Source organism: Bufo bufo, chromosome 3 (assembly GCF_905171765.1).
Source record: "Bufo bufo chromosome 3, aBufBuf1.1, whole genome shotgun sequence".
NCBI classification, from domain to species: Eukaryota; Metazoa; Chordata; class Amphibia; order Anura; family Bufonidae; genus Bufo; species Bufo bufo.
In genome coordinates, this window is record NC_053391.1 from 615832225 (window position 1) to 615850579 (window position 18355).

The 18355-nt window shown below is 42.1% G+C and overlaps 1 long non-coding RNA gene across 1 annotated transcript; it reads right to left on the bottom strand.

Moving 5' to 3' along the window:
* Positions 1-834: 834 nt before the first annotated feature.
* LOC120993912 lies at positions 835-16844 on the bottom strand. The gene is made up of 3 exons (XR_005777328.1): positions 16831-16844; positions 1351-1358; positions 835-962 (listed from the first exon to the last, which is right to left on the bottom strand). It is a non-coding gene; the product is annotated as an uncharacterized LOC120993912 (long non-coding RNA).
* Positions 16845-18355: the final 1511 nt, after the last annotated feature.

Here is an 18355-nt window from a genome sequence, read left to right on the forward strand (position 1 = left end):
ATGACGTCACAAAGTGCCTCACGCTGTGCGCAGCCCTGCACAGCCGACAGCCAAGGACCAGGAAGCGGTAAGTACATAGCGTTCACCGCTTCCTGGTCCTCCGGTACTAATGAGCGCTACTAAAATGGAAGCGCTCATTAGTATTCGCCAGCCAGCAGGCTTGATTAGGGTGTGCCCAGGCACACCCGGCACACCCCATGTGCATGCCTATGGAAACAAGCAGTGTATAATGTGATGGAAAAATTAATCTAGCCAGCAAAGGAAGCAATATGGACAATCACAATAATAAATTAGTAAGTGCCTTGAATTAACTTCCTTTACATAATAAATGCTATTTGCTGAAGTGGCAAAACCCCTTTAAAGAGGACCTGTCACCACTCCTGACATGCCTGTTTTAATAGCTACATGCATTCCCCATGTAATAACAATTCTGGAACATCTATTCTTATGGCTCTATGTTGTGCCATTCCTCTATTATTTCTACTAGAAGTTAGGAATGAATTGCTAGCAGTCTGCAGTAAGGGTAAAGAGGGGTGTTACCAGTTAGGGAGGGTGTTTCTGCACAGTCTGACAATGGCAGCACTGACTGATAGAGTCAGACTGTGCAGGGACACACCCCAACTGGTTACCACCCCTCTGTACCCTTACTGCAGACTGCTAGCAATCCAGTCATAACTTCTAGTAGAAATAATACAGGAATGGCGCAACATAGAGCCATAGGACTAGATGTTCCAGAATTGTTAGTACATGGGGTATGCATGAAGCTATTGAAACAGGCATGCCAGGAGTGGTGACAGCTTTAAAGTGGTTGACCCATAAAAAATATTCTACATTTTTGAAACCAGCACCTGGATCTGGATACTTTTGTGGTTGCATGTGATTAAAATGTTAGTATAGCCACTGAGTTATTCACTGAACTCTATCTGTATAGCGCCACCTGATGTTTGCACTTTTTCTAAATTCTCTCTCCTGCTCAATAAGGTAGACATATATGCTCAGTCCTGCTGCAACAGAAAGGGTGTGCCCCTGAGCTGCCAGCTTGAAATAAATCTAGCAGAGCTAACAAATGGGCAGATCTCTGGATCCATATGAGGTACATGGCTGGTTCTAAGTTTGTGAAACTGCCATGCCCTGTAAGATGTCAGGTTTTCACTTTTTAAATTACTCATATGAGTACCTCTGTTTTTTTGTACCTTATACTGATCATGGCTAGTTTCTGGATTAACCCTGTCTCATCTGGTTTTCACCCTGCTTGGCTTGTCTACAACTCTTTTCACCCCGGTCATTCCGGTAGGTCTGCTTCTGGGAAACTTGCAGCAGTTTACTCCTACCTTACTCCGCAGACGTAACCTGGGTCCCTAGCAGCCAAGTCCATCTGGAATTGCAGCAAGCTGTGGTACAGAGCCTAAGGGTAGTCGTAACTTACTACCACCCAAATGGGTTAAGGAAGACTGGTAGCAGTTTCTGGGTTTGCTGGTTGTGGTTCTGGAATGTGACCATAGTATTTCCTTACAGTAATAGTCATTAGTATTATCTTATATATAGAACATCATGCTAGAAAGGTATTCAGAGCTTTTTCTCACTTTTTTATTCCAGAGACAAAGTATAGCAACAGAAATATAAACCTTACAGGGCTCAAATAGCAATTTTCCTATGTATATTTTGGTTTATCTGCTTGCGGCACACTGAATTATCTCTGGCAGCTGATGTTCATATAATAATGATGGTTAAATGTGGTTAAAGTGAGGACATAGCAGCTGTGACTACAAGGTGACCAGCGGGAGCACAGCTTTTCTTAGCAGCCAGATTCCTCTATTAATACCTGAAACCTCTTTAAAAGGGTTTTCCAGGTAGATGATTTTTTATACAATAGTTAAATGGCTCACCTGCACTGGCGTAACTATAGGGGTCACAGCGGAATACTAGTGAGCGCTTCCATAATGGAGGCGCTCAGTAGTCTGCATGCAGGAGGAGGGGGAGAGAAGCACTGTGAGTACTGTACAGTACTTGCCCCTCCTCCTGCTCGCTCTTCCCAGGGCCCGCGCTGCTGTGTCCTAGCTGCCTGCAGCGTCAGGACGTACAGAGAGCACTCTGACCTGAAGCTGCAGGAGGTCAGGTGACTGCAGCGCCGGCCCTGAGAAGAGAAGACAACCAGGACAGGGAGAGTGCCGGCAGGAGAGGTAAGTTACTTTATTATTTTACAGTCTGATCTGAGGTCTGATATGGAGGTCTAATGGGGGGGGGGGGTCTGGAGAGGTCTAATTGGGGTCTGGAGTGGTCTATGGGGGGTCTGAAGGTCTGACTGGGGGGCTCTGGAGGTCTGACTGGGGGGGTCAGGAGATCTGACTATGGGGGTCAGGAGGTATAACTGGGGAGGTCAGTAGGTATGACTGGGGGTATGGAGTGGTCCAATGGGGGGGTCTGGAGGTCTGACTGGGGGGTCTGGTGGTCTGAATGGGGAGTCTGGAAGTCTGTCTGGAGGGTCTGGAGGTCTGACTGGGGGGTCTGGAGAGGTCTAATAGGGGACTAGAGAGGTCTAATGGGTGTCTAATTGGGGGTATGGAGGTCTAATGGGGGTCAAATATGGGGGTATGGAGGTCTAATGGGGGTCAGATATGGGGGTCTGGAGGTCTAGTGGGAGTCTGGAGGTCTGATATGGGGGTTTGGTCTGTCATATATCTTCTATATAAAAAGAATCTTCATATAAAAGAGAGGATAAAAAAAACTATAAAAATTATATTATCCTTCTGGCGGACATAAACACGTCTCTAAGTTCTTTTTATCAAGTATCTTAATTTGATTTGTGCAAGCAGTGAAACAAAGGGACAATTATATATGCAAAAATATATAATCGTTTATTATAAAAACAAAGAATATAAAAATCAATACAATTGCAAAACAAATGATGAAGTTACAAAATAATACCCAAAATGTACCACACGGTGGTGTTAACACACCCCTATCTGATCAGCACAGTATGATTTAGTGATTTATGACAACCAGTGTCATACTTTTAACAAACGGACTCATATACCAAGAGAAACTTAGGATCTTCTGTTTATCAAACAGGCTATAGCAATAAAACACGGATTATACAGGAAAATAACTGTTATCCCTTGACTCTGTTTTCCTATGACCAATCAAAAATATATGATATTAATATGATAGAATATTCAGCTCGGCAATCAGACTATGGAAGATAACTTTCCAAGGTTTTAGTCCTCTTTTCAAATAATGTCAGATCTTCCATTAACAATATGCATCTTTGCTAAGAGAATAATCAGCATTATGGAGGCGCCTAACACTATATATTCCCACAGTATGGGAACTCTTGGCTATATACCGAGAGAAATATCTTATTAATATCACGAGTAGTAAACAAAATATACGTTACCGGGTCAAAGGTAGACAGAGTTCAGATGGGACCAGTTCTGAAGAACTTTCCTAGTAATCCAAAAAAATAATCCAAGTTTCTTCTGGTAAAGTTTTATTTTTGATTGAATGAATGGATCAATGGCTTAATATGGATTTATGGATCTATATGGATCTTTGGATCTCTCTTGCTGCTCTGCACATGAGTAATTATCCCACCCCCCTTATCTAAGAATCATCCCCTTTAGATTAGGGATTCCCAATCACATAAGGTGGGTGTATTCGCATGCTAATAACACCATGATGTCATATTAACTCCTAATATGGTATAGAACAAATAATGAAATAATATAATATTGTCCATCTGCCTCCAGATGGCACTGCGGTACTGCAGATGAACATCACAATGTTTAAGCATTAAAACTAAATATCTAATAATACATTCACATGACCCTTCTGACCTTTTAACATTAAGGAAGGTCTTTTCCTGACACTTTTAATTACCTATATCCTGGACTTGTTGGAGTTGGCTGTCTTCTCCTGTCTTTTTGAAATATAGGTTGACTTGATGAAAATTTTATATAACGGCTTTGATGCTTGGCATCGGAATTTATACATTTCACTTATCTACATCCATGAATAACTATTGTTTTGAAATAACATTTACTCTTCTCAGAAATCCAATTAACATAAACTTACTTCAATGTTTCTGTACCTTCTACAATACCTTCTAAATGATAAATACATGGTATAACATATATATAAATTGATACATTGTTACACATAGATAATACATTATATGAATTATTGATTAACATATGTTGTAGACTAAATATACCATACAGAGATATATATAATATAATTATGAATATATAAATTGAACCTCATACAGCAGGTGTGCCTCAAGGATATGAACCCTTATCATGTCATGGCTTATCCATGAAACAACCTTGTTCCCTCCAGACAGACATGTCTTAGGAAGTTGGTATACTCCCCATAGATAAATCCATATCCTTAGCAATAACTTTTAAATACAATGTCCGTTTATGTTCACAATTATTTTTATATAAACTGAGCTTGCCATGAACTCATCTTGACTTCTTCAGCCACATAATAGAACTTTGGTTCAGGCTGATTTTATTCTTAAAGGCAATGAGATGAGCATTCATTTTGGTTATAATGTCATTAGATAATATTGTATACGTATGAAAATGCACAACAGGTCTGAGGTCTGATGTGTGGGTCTGGAGGTCTGATTTGGGGGTCTGGATGTCTAATGGGGGTCTTATCTGAGGTCTGATATTGGGTCGGGGTCTTACATGGAGTTCTAATGGGGGTCTGATCTGAGGTTTAAAACTGGGGTCTTATATGGGGTCTGACATAGAGGTCTAAAGGGGGTTTGGTCTGAGATGGTGGGATCTCATTTAGGGTTTTATATCGGGGTCCGATCTGAAAGGAAGGGGGGATTTTTTTGTACTAGCGCACAATATAAAGGGGTGTTTTTGTACTGACACTATCTGTGTGGTACTAGTATTTTCAGGGAGACTGTTTCTGCAGGAAAGTATTGGGAAGCACAGTGGACACAGTGTTGGGGGTGGCAGGATGGGGTGTTGAGAAGGTGGGAGGATGATGGAAAAGTAGGAAAATAAGATGTCGGTTTGTTAAACTCTGCAGAGACGAGGTGCAGCTGAAAGAAGTCACCATGGTGGTCTGGTCTAACAGGAGAAGAAGAGGAAAGAGAATATCTACATCAGAGAGGAGACATCACTGAATGGAAGAGGTACATATGTAGCTCTGTATGACCCTGTATGTTCTGTAGCACTGTATGTAATGTTTTCCAAGTATGTCTTTAAAGGGGTTGTCCGCTTTTTTTTTGTATGAGCGCTGCCTTCTCTGCTCTGTTTACCTGCTCATCACTGCAAATGCTACAGTGAGCAGGTGAATAGAATAGAGAAAGCAGCTCTCATATGGGCGCTGCCCTCTCTTCAAACAGTTGATCGTTGGGGGTGCCGGAGGACCCCAGGCGTTCTGATATTGATGACCTATTCTAAGGATAGGTCATCAGTAGTAAAAAAAGAGGACAACCCCTTTAACAGTAGGACTGGAGGGAAGGGGTTAGGTTGAGAATTTGCCTCGGGCAGCGGAAAAGTTAGGTACACCAATGCAGAGTGAAGGGGGGCCCAAGCTGAACTGTTGCACCAGGGCCCATGAGCCTTTAGCTGCACCCCTGCTCACCCAATCAGACTATGGGCAAAAAAGGGGTGCTGTATCTAAAAGCTCAATCAAGCCAATATAGGTGATTTAATAAAGTATATAAAAATTATAGGCACACTTCTTAATGATTAGGTTGACGAATGATGTTTCACCAAATATATTAAATCAGTTTCTTATTTAATAAATTTGGTGAAATATCATTAGGTGTCAACCTTGTCAGTTTCATTAAGAGGTGTGCCTATTATTTTTTAATATACTTTATTAGATGTTGTTTTTTTTATTTTTTTATTTTTTAAACGGGTCACAATGGGTTATAAATAAAAAGTAAACATAACTCACCTCCACTGGTCCTCACTGTCCTCCACTTTTTGTCCAAGCTGGGCAAACGAGAAATGCCAGGAAAGAACTATTCAGCCAATCATTTCCCTTAGCGGTAACCTGCCTCGGCTAGTGATTGGCTGAGGAGGCCTTCCAGTGTGTTGAATCGGGGCATTAAGTAGGGAGCAATGGGGAATGAAGTAGCATCCTAACAGCAGTAGCGAGGGATTGGTGGAGGTGAGTAATGCTTCTATTTGAATTTCAAATGTTCCTAATGCTTTTTTAAGTATCGCACTGGAAAACTCCTGTAAATTATATTATCATTTTGGTATACAGGCATCTCTGTATATGGTTCCTACTTACTCAGAACACCCCAACCACTGAATTCCATTTTACAAATTAACTAAGAACCTCACACTAAATACATTATCCATGTATGCAGTACACATATCTCACCTAGGTACTGTACATGAATACAATATATATTTTGGTACATACAACCCCCCCCCCCATATTTGTTATTTGTTCTTTATATTCTGCTGTGAGAAATGTTATCTGTTATTCTCCACACTATGTCATATGCAATTAATATTGATATTGAAGCCAGATGGGACCTGGGTGGGACTTCCCTTAGTTCTACTTTCCAAACATTTGTGGAAATTCACACCATGTTCTCTTCTTGAATTTTTTCATACTTAGAATACTTTTGGGTTTGTCCCAAGCAGATGTGAATTCCTTCACTGAATTACACACTTCTCGTCCCACTGGACATTATTCCATGAATTCTCACTATAATTTCACTTTATATTATCATCTACAAGCATGGTGTCCGCATCACCTCAACTACTGAGTAGTTTTGTCTGCCAAGGTTTTAATTATTATTATTTTTGGGATTTATACATACAAATAAAATCTTAACCACCTCCCGTCTGCCCATTGACTATAAACATCCGGGAGGTGGATCTCTATTTCTGAAAGCACGTTCTAAAACGTCCTGCAGCTTTCCCCCCTGTGCTCCGTGACTGAGCTCCCTCCTGACAGCCAAGACAGGCCAGCTTTACCCTGAGACCTTTTTTGCTGGTCTCCGGGCTTTTGATCGCTCTGACAAGCAATCAGAGCGATCACAAATGCATGTACCATCTCCCTCTCATTACTGCCAGTCAGAGAGGGAGATCGGTATTTAAACCAGGCATCGCGATCGCAATGCTAAACTGTAAGCCCTGGAGACTGATCAGCATGGTCTCTGGGGCATGTGAGCGCTGTAATTTCCAGTTACAGCGCTCAGAAATGGTTACCGTCTCCCTCTCTGTAGCGCTGTCAGGAGAGGGAGATCGGTACATTCACACCCCACCAGCGATCCCCCAGTGGCTCTTTTCACTGGAGACAAATCAGCATTGTCTCCAGAGCATGTGTTGTGAGCGCTGTAATTTCCAGTTACAGCGCTCAGAAAGGCTTGTACCGTCTCCCTCTCATTAGCGCTGGCAGGAGAGGGAGATCGGTACATTTACACTCCACCAGGATTCCCCAGTAGCTGGTTTTCACCTGGAGACCAATCAGCATGATCTCCAGGACATGTGATCGCCAGAGAAGGGTGAGTGCAGTGAGGTCTTTCAGAGACCTCGATCAGCCCTGCACTGAGGCTGTACAGCGCTGTATTGCGCTGTACAGCCTCTCTGGGCGGTGCATTTCTCCTGTAACTGGGGCTACTATGTCAGCCCCAGTTACAGGAGAAATCAAGTGAAAAAAAAAATGTCCCCCAGAGGCCTTGTATGACCTTATGGGGGACGCAAAGTGTAAAATAATTTTTTTTTTTTAAAAATGTAAAAAAAAAATTCTAGTTTTCACATGTAAAAAAAAAAAAATTCCCCAAGTAAGGAATAAAAAATAATAATTTCAAAATAGAAAAAATAAAATAAAATAGACATATTTGGTATTGCCGCGTCCGTGACGGTCGGCTCTATAAAGATATCACATAATCGACCCAGTCCAATAAACACCATAAAAAAATAAAATAAATAACTGTCAAAAAAAGCCAGTTTTGTCACCTTACATCACAAAAAGTGGAACACCAAGTGATCAAAAAGGCATATGTCCCACAAAACCGTCACCTCATCCCGCAAAAAATGAGCCCCATCATAAAAAAATCTCTCAAAAAATAAAAAAAACTATAGCTCTTAGAACATGGAGACACTAAAACATCATTTTTTTGGTTTCAAAAATGCTATTATTGTGTTAAAGTGAAATAATAAAAAAAAAAGTATACATATTAGGTATTGCCGCGTCCGTAAAAACCAGCTCTATAAAAACATCACATGACCTAACCCCTCGGGTGAACACCGTAAAAAATAAAAAATAAAAACTGTGTCAAAACAAGCAATTTTTGTCACCTTACATCACAAAAAGTGCAACACCAAGTGATCAAAAAGGCGCATGTCCCACAAAATGGTACCAATAAAACCGTCACCTCATCCCGCAAAAAATGAGCCCCTACATAAGAAAATCTCTCAAAAAATAAAAAAACTATAGCTCTTAGAACAGCATTTTTGGTTTTAAAAATGCTATTATTGTGTTAAAGTGAAATTAAAAAAAAAGTATACATATTAGGTATTTCCGCATCCGTAAAAAACAGCTCTATAAAAACATCACATGACCTAACCCCTCGGGTGAACACCGTAAAAAATAAAAACTGTGTCAAAACAAGCAATTTTTGTCACCTTACATCACAAAAAGTGCAACACCAAGTAATCAAAAAGGCGTATGTCCCAGAACATGGACACATTAAAACATATTTTTTTTGTTTCAAAAATGCTATTATTGTGTAAAATTTTAATAAATAAGAAAAAGTATACATATTAGGTATCGCCACGTCCGTAACAATCTGCTCTATAAAAATGTCACTTGACTGAACCCCTCAGGTGAACTAAATAAAAACTGTGCTAAAACAACCAATTTTTTGGTCACCTTGTCCCTTAAAGTGTTAGGCCTCTTTCACACGGGCGTTGCGGGAAAATGTGCGAGTGCGTTGTAATGCGTTTTGCACTCGCGTGAGAAAAATCGCGCATGTTTGGTACCCAAACCCGAACTTCTTCACAGAAGTTCGGGCTTGGGATCGGTGTTCTGTAGATTGTATTATTTTCCCTTATAACATAGTTATAAGGGAAAATAATAGCATTCTGAATACAGAATGCATAGTAAAATAGCGCTGGAGGGGTTAAAAAAATAAATAAAAATAATTTAACTCACCTTAGTCCACTTGATCGCGCAGCCCGGCATCTCCTTCTGTCTCCTTTGCTGAACAGGACCTGTGGCGAGCATTCATTACAGGTAAAGGACCTGTAAAGGACCTGTGGTGACGTCACTCCGGTCATCACATGCTATTATTTTCCCTTATAACCATGTTATAAGGGAAAATAATAATGATCAGGTCTCCATCCCGATCGTCTCCTAGCAACCGTGCGTGAAAATCGCACCACATCCGCACTTGCTTGCGGATGCTTGCGATTTTCACGCAACCCCATTCACTTCTATGGGGCCTGCGTTGCGTGAAAAATGCAGAATATAGAGCATGCTGCGATTTTCACGCAACGCACAAGTGATGCGTGAAAATCACCGCTCATGTGAACAGCCCCCTAGAAATGAGTGGGTCGGTATTCAGTGCGGGTGCAATGTGTTCAACTCACGCATCGCATCCGCGCGGAATACTCGCCCGTGTGAAAGGGGCCTTATAATTAATGATCAAAAAATCATATGTACCCAAAAATAGTACCAATAAAACTGGCACCTTATCCCCTAGTTTCCAAAATGGGATCACTTCTTGGGAGTTTCTACTGTAAGGGTGCATCAGGGGGGCTTCAAATGGGACATGGCATCTAAAAACCATGTAAGACTCAAAGAGAATTTCTGTGTGATATCAGGAACAGGTGAAGCAGCAGTCCCAAAAATTGGAGTAAGTCCCTTCTCCAGAAAAACAACCAACGTACATATGTATGGGTCCACGCTAGGTTTCCACAGGCAGGCGTTTCACTCACAGGAAGATTCCATGGAGATTCGACAATGTCACCGGTACATCTCCAATATCAATCCTGATACCGACCAGCAAAGTTTTTTCTCCTTTACAGATTCCTTTAGTAGCAGCCCTGGTCTGCTCCCCCCAAGAACAGGTGCTTTAATAAGAGGGTCCTGGGAGCTCCTGCAGTCCAGCAGCTGAGGTCAGAGCACCAGGCTCCACAACCATGTGGAGTTCCTTTTCTTCTGCGCCCTGCTGTGTGCCCATACATCAGTTTATGACCACATGTGGGGTGTTTCTGTAAACCACAGAATCTGGGTAATAAATATTGAGTTTTGTTTGGCTGTTAACCATCGATGTGTTAAAGAAGAAAATGGATTAAAATGGAAAATCTGCCAAAAAAGTGAAATTTATAAATTTGATCTTCATTTTCCTTTAATTCTTGTGGAAGGCCTAAAGGGTTAACAAAGTTTGTAAAATCGGTTTTAAGTAACTTGAGGGGTGTGGTTTCTACAATGGGGTCATTTATTGGGGTATCCACTATGTAGGCCCCACAAAGTGACTTCAGACCTGAACTGGTCCTTAAAAAGTGGGTTTCTTAAAAATTTGAAGAATTGCTTCTAAATTTCTAAGCCTTCTAATGTCCTAAAAAAATAAAATGACATTTCCAAAATAATGCCAACATAAAGTAGACATTTGGGGAATGTTAAGTAATAAATATTTTATGAGGTATCACTTTCTGTTTTAAAAGCAGAGAAATTGAAATTTAGAAAATTGCGAATTTTTCCAAATTTGTGGTAAATTTGGGATTTTTTCATAAATAAAGGTGAAATATTTTGACTCAAATTTATGACTATCATGAAGTACAATGTGTCATGAGAAAACAATCTCTGAATGACTTGGATAAGTAAAGGCGTTCCAAAGTTATTACCACATAAAGTGAGATATGTCAGTTTTGCTAAATTAGGCCTGGTCAGGAAGGGGGCAAATGGCCCAGATGGCAAGTGGTTAAGCCTGATATATCATTGAGCAAAATTCTCCAAAAAGTTTCTCCAGAAACTGCTTCATAGCTCAGTAATGCTCATTTGGAGTATATATATATATATATATATATATATACTCACCTAAAGAATTATTAGGAACACCATACTAATACAGTGTTGGACCCCCTTTTGCCTTCAGAACTGCCTTAATTCTACGTGGCATTGATTCAACAAGGTGCTGATAGCATTCTTTAGAAATGTTGGCCCATATTGATAGGATAGCATCTTGCAGTTGATGGAGATTTGAGGGATGCACATCCAGGACACGAAGCTCCCGTTCCACCACAACCCAAAGATGCTCTATTGGGTTGAGATCTAGTGACTGTGGGGGCCATTTTAGTACAGTGAACTCATTGTCATGTTCAAGAAACCAATTTGAAATGATTCGAGCTTTGTGACATGGTGCATTATCCTGCTGGAAGTAGCCATCAGAGGATGGATACATGTTCTCATTCTGTTTACGCCAAATTCGGACTCTACCTGTCACTACCAGAGCTTTGAGACGTTTTCACAGCTCTGTTTCTCCACCCCTGGGATGATGTCACTACTAGAGCTTGGAGGAGTTCCCTCTGCTCTGTTTCTCCGCCCCTGTGTTGAGGTCTTTACTTCCTCCCAGCTGTCCCTCCTGTGTTTGATTTCTCTGCCTTTAAATCACCCCTCCTCCTTTGTAGGGTGTGGATTATACTTTTCATTTGAGCTGTATCTCTCGCTTGAGTATCTTCACTTGTGTGATATCTTTCTATGGACCTGAGTTCTGCTGAAGCAAGTACTTCGGATAGTGTCTGCTGACTTTGGATCTGTTTTCACTGCTGCTGCAGCTCCTTCAGTTAAGTGTGCAGACATTGTGTGTTTCTGTTTGTTTGCTGACTGGATCCGAGGCGACCCCGGTTCCGTCCATATTCTGAGCAGGGCACCGGTGGCCGTGCCCCTTCCACTATTGTAGGGGTTACAGTGGTCATCAGCCTTAGGTACGCGGGTATGTCTCGATCCACCATTTGGATCTGGACATGTGCTTAGCAGCATAGGGAGAGCTTTTAGGGTCTGACAGGGGTCACCCTTTATCCTCCCTAGTTTGGGTCCGGTCAGTAGCTTATTCACTGTGTATGCTCTTGTTGCTCACATACAGACGTGACACTATAATCCACCATAACCGTCCTTTTTGACATGGATCCACTTTCTAACCTGGTTGACCGTATGCAGGGTCTTTCTTTGGAGGTAGTGGATCTCCGTCAATCTATGACTCAGCTTCATGCATTGGGCTATGCTCCAGCCCATGGAGTCTGTTGCGAGCCAAAGGTCTCACTTTCGGAAACGTTCTCCGGGGGCATTGAGAATTTTGTTAGCTTCAGAGAGGCATGCAAACTCAATTTTTGCTTGTGTCCCCATTCCTCTGGTAATGAGGAGCAGAGGGTGAGGATTGTCATCTCCCTGCTCAGGGGTAATGCTCAGACTTGGGCTTTTTCGCTGCCATCGGGGGATCCCTCCCTTCGATCTGTGGAAAGATTTTTTGTGGCCCTGGGGCAGATATATGATGACCCGGATCGTGTTGCTCTGGCTGAATCCAACTTACGTTTTTTATGCCAGAACAAACTGTCTGCGGAGCTTTACTGTTCTGAATTTTGGAGATGGGCAGCTGATTCAGGTTGGAATGATGCTGCACTCCGGAGTCAGTTCTGTCATGGTCTCTCAGAGAGATTGAAAGATGCGTTTGCTTTCCATGAGAGACCAACGTCCTTAGAGTCTGCCATGTCATTGGCGGTACGCCTTGACAGGCGTCTAAGAGAAAGAAACGAGACCTCTCTGTCCAGCCATTGTCAGTCTAGGGGCAGTGGTGCGGACTCATTCAGTGTGCAGGGGCCTCATCCTGTCTCGGTCCCCTCTGAGGAGGAGCCCATGCAGCTAGGTCGACTTGCCCCTGATAAAGGAGGATTTAATCCTCAGAGAATGGTGTGTTTTTGTTGTGGGGGCATAGGTCATTTGGCAAATGTTTGTCCGTCTAGGAAATTCATGAACTGTACTAAGAGTGATAATAAGAGAAAAACCTCAAAAGGTAAATCATCAAACTAAGCTTCATCTGCTACTTTGGGCAAAGTTGATGTAGGAATTGATGCTTTTCCTCTGACCTGCAGTTCCCGTTTTCTCCTTTCTGCCAAGGTGGCGCTAGAGAGCAAAGTCGTTTCTTGTGAAATTTTTGTCGATAGTGGAGCGGCCGTCAATCTTATTGACACTCAATTTGTAGCCATGCATGGTTTTCAGGTTTGCACATTAGAAAAGGATATACCTGTTTTTGCTATTGACTCTGCTCCACTCTTACAGAGATCCCTGAAGGGCATTATTCACAATATCCGGTTAGCTGTAGGTGACACTCATGTGGAGGATATTTCTTGTTTTGTCCTTAACGGATTGCCTTCTCCTCTAGTTTTGGGGTTACCCTGGCTCACTAGACATAACCCCACTATTGATTGGCAAGGAAGGCAAATAAATGAGTGGAGTGACTTTTGTAGAGAGAATTGTCTCACAGCGACTTTTGCAGAGGTGTCTACTAAAACTGTGCCATCATTTCTCTCTGATTTCTCGGACGTGTTTTCCGAGAGTGGTGTTCAGGAGCTACCTCCTCACCGGGAGTTTGACTGTCCCATTAACCTCATTCCCGGCGCCAAGCTGCCAAAAGCACGCCTCTACAATCTCTCACAACCGGAAAGAATCGCAATGCAAACCTATATCTCTGAAAGTCTCGATAAGGGGCATATTCGTCCCTCAAAATCACCTGTTGCCGCAGTTTTTTTTTTGTTAAAAAAAAAAGATGGCTCTCTGAGACCTTGCCTAGATTTTAGGGAGCTTAATCGTATCACGATTCGCGATCCCTATCCCCTTCCTCTGATCCCGGGCCTCTTCAACCAAATTGTTGGGGCCAAGGTTTTTTCCAAATTGGATTTGAGAGGCGCGTACAACCTAGTCAGGGTCAGAGAGGGGGATGAATGGAAAACGGCCTTTAACCACCTGCCATCTGGGCCATTTGCCCCCTTCCTGACCAGGCCAAATTTTGCAAAACTGACATATCTCACTTTATGTGGTAATAACTTTGGAACGCCTTTATTTATCCAAGTCATTCAGAGATTGTTTTCTCGTGACACATTGTACTTCATGATAGTCATAAATTTTAGTCAAAATATTTCACCTTTATTTAAGAAAAAATCCCAAATTGACTCAAAAATTTGAAAAATTCGCAATTTTCTAAATTTCAATTTCTCTGCTTTTAAAACAGAAAGTGATACCTCATAAAATATTTATTACTTAACATTCCCCATATGTCTACTTTATGTTGGCATCATTTTGGAAATGTCATTTTATTTTTTTAGGACGTTAGAAGGCTTAGAAGTTTAGAAGCAATTCTTCAAATTTTTAAGAAAATTGCCAAAACCCACTTTTTAAGGACCAGTTCAGGTCTGAAGTCACTTTGTGGGGCCTACATAGTGGATACCCCCATAAATGACCCCATTGTAGAAACTACACCCCTCAAGGTATTCAAAACCGATTTTACAAACTTTGTTAACCCTTTAGGCGTTCCACAAGAATTAAAGGAAAATGGAGATCAAATTTTAAAATTTCACTTTTTTGGCAGATTTTCCATTTTAATCAATTTTTTTCTTTAACACATCGATTGTTAACAGCCAAACAAAACTCAATATTTATTACCCAGATTCTGCGGTTTACAGAATAACCCAACATGTGGTCATAAACTGCTGTATGGGCACACGGCAGGGCGCAGAAGAAAAGGAACTCCACATGGTTTTTAGATGCCATGTCCCATTTGAAGCCCCCTGATGCACCCTTACAGTAGAAACTCCCAAGAAGTGACCCCATTTTGGAAACTAGGGGATAAGGTGCCAGTTTTATTAGTACTATTTTTGGGTACATATGATTTTTTGATCATTCATTATAACACTTTATGGGGCAAGGTTACCAAAAAATTGGTTGTTTTAGCACAGTTTCTATTTATTTATTTTTACAGCGTTCACCTGAGGGGTTCAGTCAAGTGACATTTTTATAGAGCAGATTGTTACGGACGTGGCGATACCTAATATGTATACTTTTTCTCATTTATTAAAGTTTTACACAATAATAGCATTTTTGAAACAAAAAAATTATGTTTTAATGTGTCCATGTTCTGAGAGCTATATTTTTTTTATTTTTTGAGAGATTTTCTTATGTAGGGGCTCATTATTTGCGGGATGAGGTGACGGTTTTATTGGTACTATTTTGTGGGACATACGCGTTTTTGATCACTTGGTGTTGCACCTTTTGTGATGCAAGGTGCCAAAAATTGCTTGTTTTGACAGTTTTTTTTTATTTTTTTTTTACGGTGTTCACCCGAGGGGTTAGCTCATGTGATATTTTTATAGAGCTGGTTTTTACAGACGCGGCAATACCTAATATGTATACTTTTTTTATTTGTTTCACTTTAACACAATAGCATTTTTGAAACCAAAAAAATGATGTTTTAGTGTCTCCATGTTCTAAGAGCTATAGTTTTTTTATTTTTTGAGAGATTTTCTTATGTAGGGGCTCATTTTTTGCGGGATGAGGTGACGGTTTTATTGGTACCATTTTTTGGGACATATGCGTTTTTGATCACTTGGTGTTGCACCTTTTGTGATGCAAGGTGACAAAAATTGCTTGTTTTGACAGTTTTTTTTTTGTTTTTTTTACGGTGTTCACCCGAGGGGTTAGGTCATGTGATATTTTTATAGAGCTGGTTTTTACAGATGCGGCAATACCAAATATGTCTATTTTATTTTATTTTTTCTATTTTTAACATTTTTTTTTCATTCCTTACGTGGGGACTTTTTTTTTTTTTTACATGTGAAACTTTTTTTTTTTTTTTTTTTTTTCAACCTTTTATTTTTTATTTTTTTATTTTACACTTTTCGTCCCCCATAAGGTCATACAAGACCTCTGGGGGACATTTACTTCACTTTTTCTTTTTTTTTTCACTGTTGATTTCTCCTGTAACTGGGGCTGACATAGTAGCCCCAGTTACAGAAGAAATGCACCCCTAGAGAGGCTGTACAGCAGCAATCCAGCGCTGTACAGCCTCAGAGCAGGGCTGATCGAGGTCTCTGAGAGACCTCACACAGCCTCTGCACTCTCCAGTCACGGCGGTCACATGACCGCCGGGCCGGAACAGGAAGCACATAGCGCCTCCTGCTCTGCATACACAGCGCTCGGTGAGCGCTGTGTACGCAGCGATCCAGAAGGCAGGGACACCTGGGAACTGTCCCTGTCTTCTCTCTGGGTTGCCCTGCTGTCACTGACAGCGGGCAACCCGATCAGCAGCTGCACGATTAGCGTGCAGCTGCTATTTCTGAAAGGACGTTTTAAAACGTGCTTTCAGAAATAGAGTTCCACCCATAGGACGTTTATATCCTATGGGCGGACGGAAAGTGGTTAATACCCCTAACGGGCATTTCGAGAATCTCGTTATGCCTTTCGGCCTGATGAATGCTCCGGCCGTCTTTCAGCATTTTGTTAAGAATATTTTCTACCATTTAATGGGGAAATTTGTATTGGTGTATATTGATGATATTTAGATTTTTTCCCCTGATGTTCAGACCCATCAGGATCATCTTTTTCAGGTTCTGCGGATTCTGCGGGAAAATAAATTGTACGCCAAGCTGGAGAAATGTGTTTTTATGGTATCGGAGATTCAATTTCTGGGTTTTCTCCTCTCTGCTTCTGGTTTTCGCATGGATCCGGAGAAGGTCCGTGCTGTGCTTAAGTGGGAGCTTCCTGAGAATCAGAAGGCTTTGATGCGCTTTCTGGGTTTTGCGAACTATTACAGAAAGTTCATTTTGAATTATTCCTCTGTTGTCAAACCCCTCACTGACATGACAAAAAAGGGGGCGGATTTTTCCTCTTGGTCGGAGGAGGCGCTTGCAGCTTTTTCTAAGATTAAAGAGAGTTTTGCGTCTGCTCCCATCTTGGTGCATCCCGATGTTTCCTTACCTTTTATTGTTGAGGTGGATGCTTCCGAGGTGGGTGTGGGTGCGGTATTGTCCCAGGGCCCTTCTCCTGCCAAATGGAGACCCTGTGCCTTTTTCTCTAATAAACTCTCCCCGGCAGAGAAAAACTATGATGTGGGAGATAGGGAGTTGTTGGCCATCAAGTTGGCTTTCGAGGAATGGCGCCATTGGTTGGAGGGGGGCAGGCACCCTATCACCGTTTTTACCGACCATAAGAATCTGGCGTACTTGGAGTCGGCCAAGCGTATGAATCCGAGACAGGCCAGATGGTCTCTGTTCTTCTCCAGATTCAATTTTGTCGTTACATTCCGCCCTGGGATCAAAAATGTGAAGGCTGATGCTCTCTCTCGCTGTTTTCCGGGAGGAGGAAACTCCGAGGACCCGGGTCCCATTTTGGCGGAGGGGGTAGTTGTTTCTGCTCTGTATTCTGATTTGGAGGCCGAGGTCCAGGCTGCCCAGACTGAGGCACCTGCCCGTTGTCCTTCTGGGAAGTTGTTTGTGCCTCCTGAGTTACGTCACAAACTCTTCAAGGAGCATCATGATACTGTTCTTGCTGGTCACCCCGGGAGTAGAGCCGCGGTAGATCTCATTGCTCGGAGATTTTGGTGACCGGCTCTTCGTAAGTCGGTGGAGGGTTTTGTGGCTGCTTGTGAGACGTGCGCTCGCGCGAAGGTCCCTCGTTCACGGCCTTCAGGTCCCCTTCTCCCGTTACCCATACCTTCCCGTCCTTGGACACACCTGTCCATGGACTTTATCACGGATCTTCCTCGTTCCTCAGGGAAGTCGGTGATCCTGGTGGTGGTGGACTGTTTTAGCAAGATGGCTCATTTCGTACCCTTCCCTGGTTTACCCAATGCTAAAACGTTGGCGCAAGCTTTTGTCGACCATATTCTTAAATTGCATGGCATTCCCTCTGATATTGTTTCCGATAGAGGCACGCAGTTTGTGTCCAGATTCTGGAAGGCTTTCTGTTCTCGCCTGGGGGTTCGGCTGTCCTTCTCTTCTGCTTTTCACCCGCAGTCGAATGGTCAGACTGAACGTGTCAATCAGAATCTGGAGACATATTTGCGCTGTTTTGTGGCAGAGAACCAGGAGGATTGGTGTTCATTTCTCCCTCTGGCTGAGTTTGCTCTGAACAACCGTCGTCAGGAATCTTCTGATAAGTCACCATTTTTTGGTGCATATGGGTTCCATCCGCAGTTTGGGACATTCTCGGGAGGGGCTCCTTCTGGTTTGCCTGAGGAGGAGAGATTTTCCTCGTCTTTGTCTACCATTTGGCAAAAGATTCAGAGTAATCTTAGAAAGATAAGCATGTGGCTGATAAGAGACGTGTGCCTGGTCCGGACCTGAATGTGGGTGATCTGGTGTGGTTGTCTACA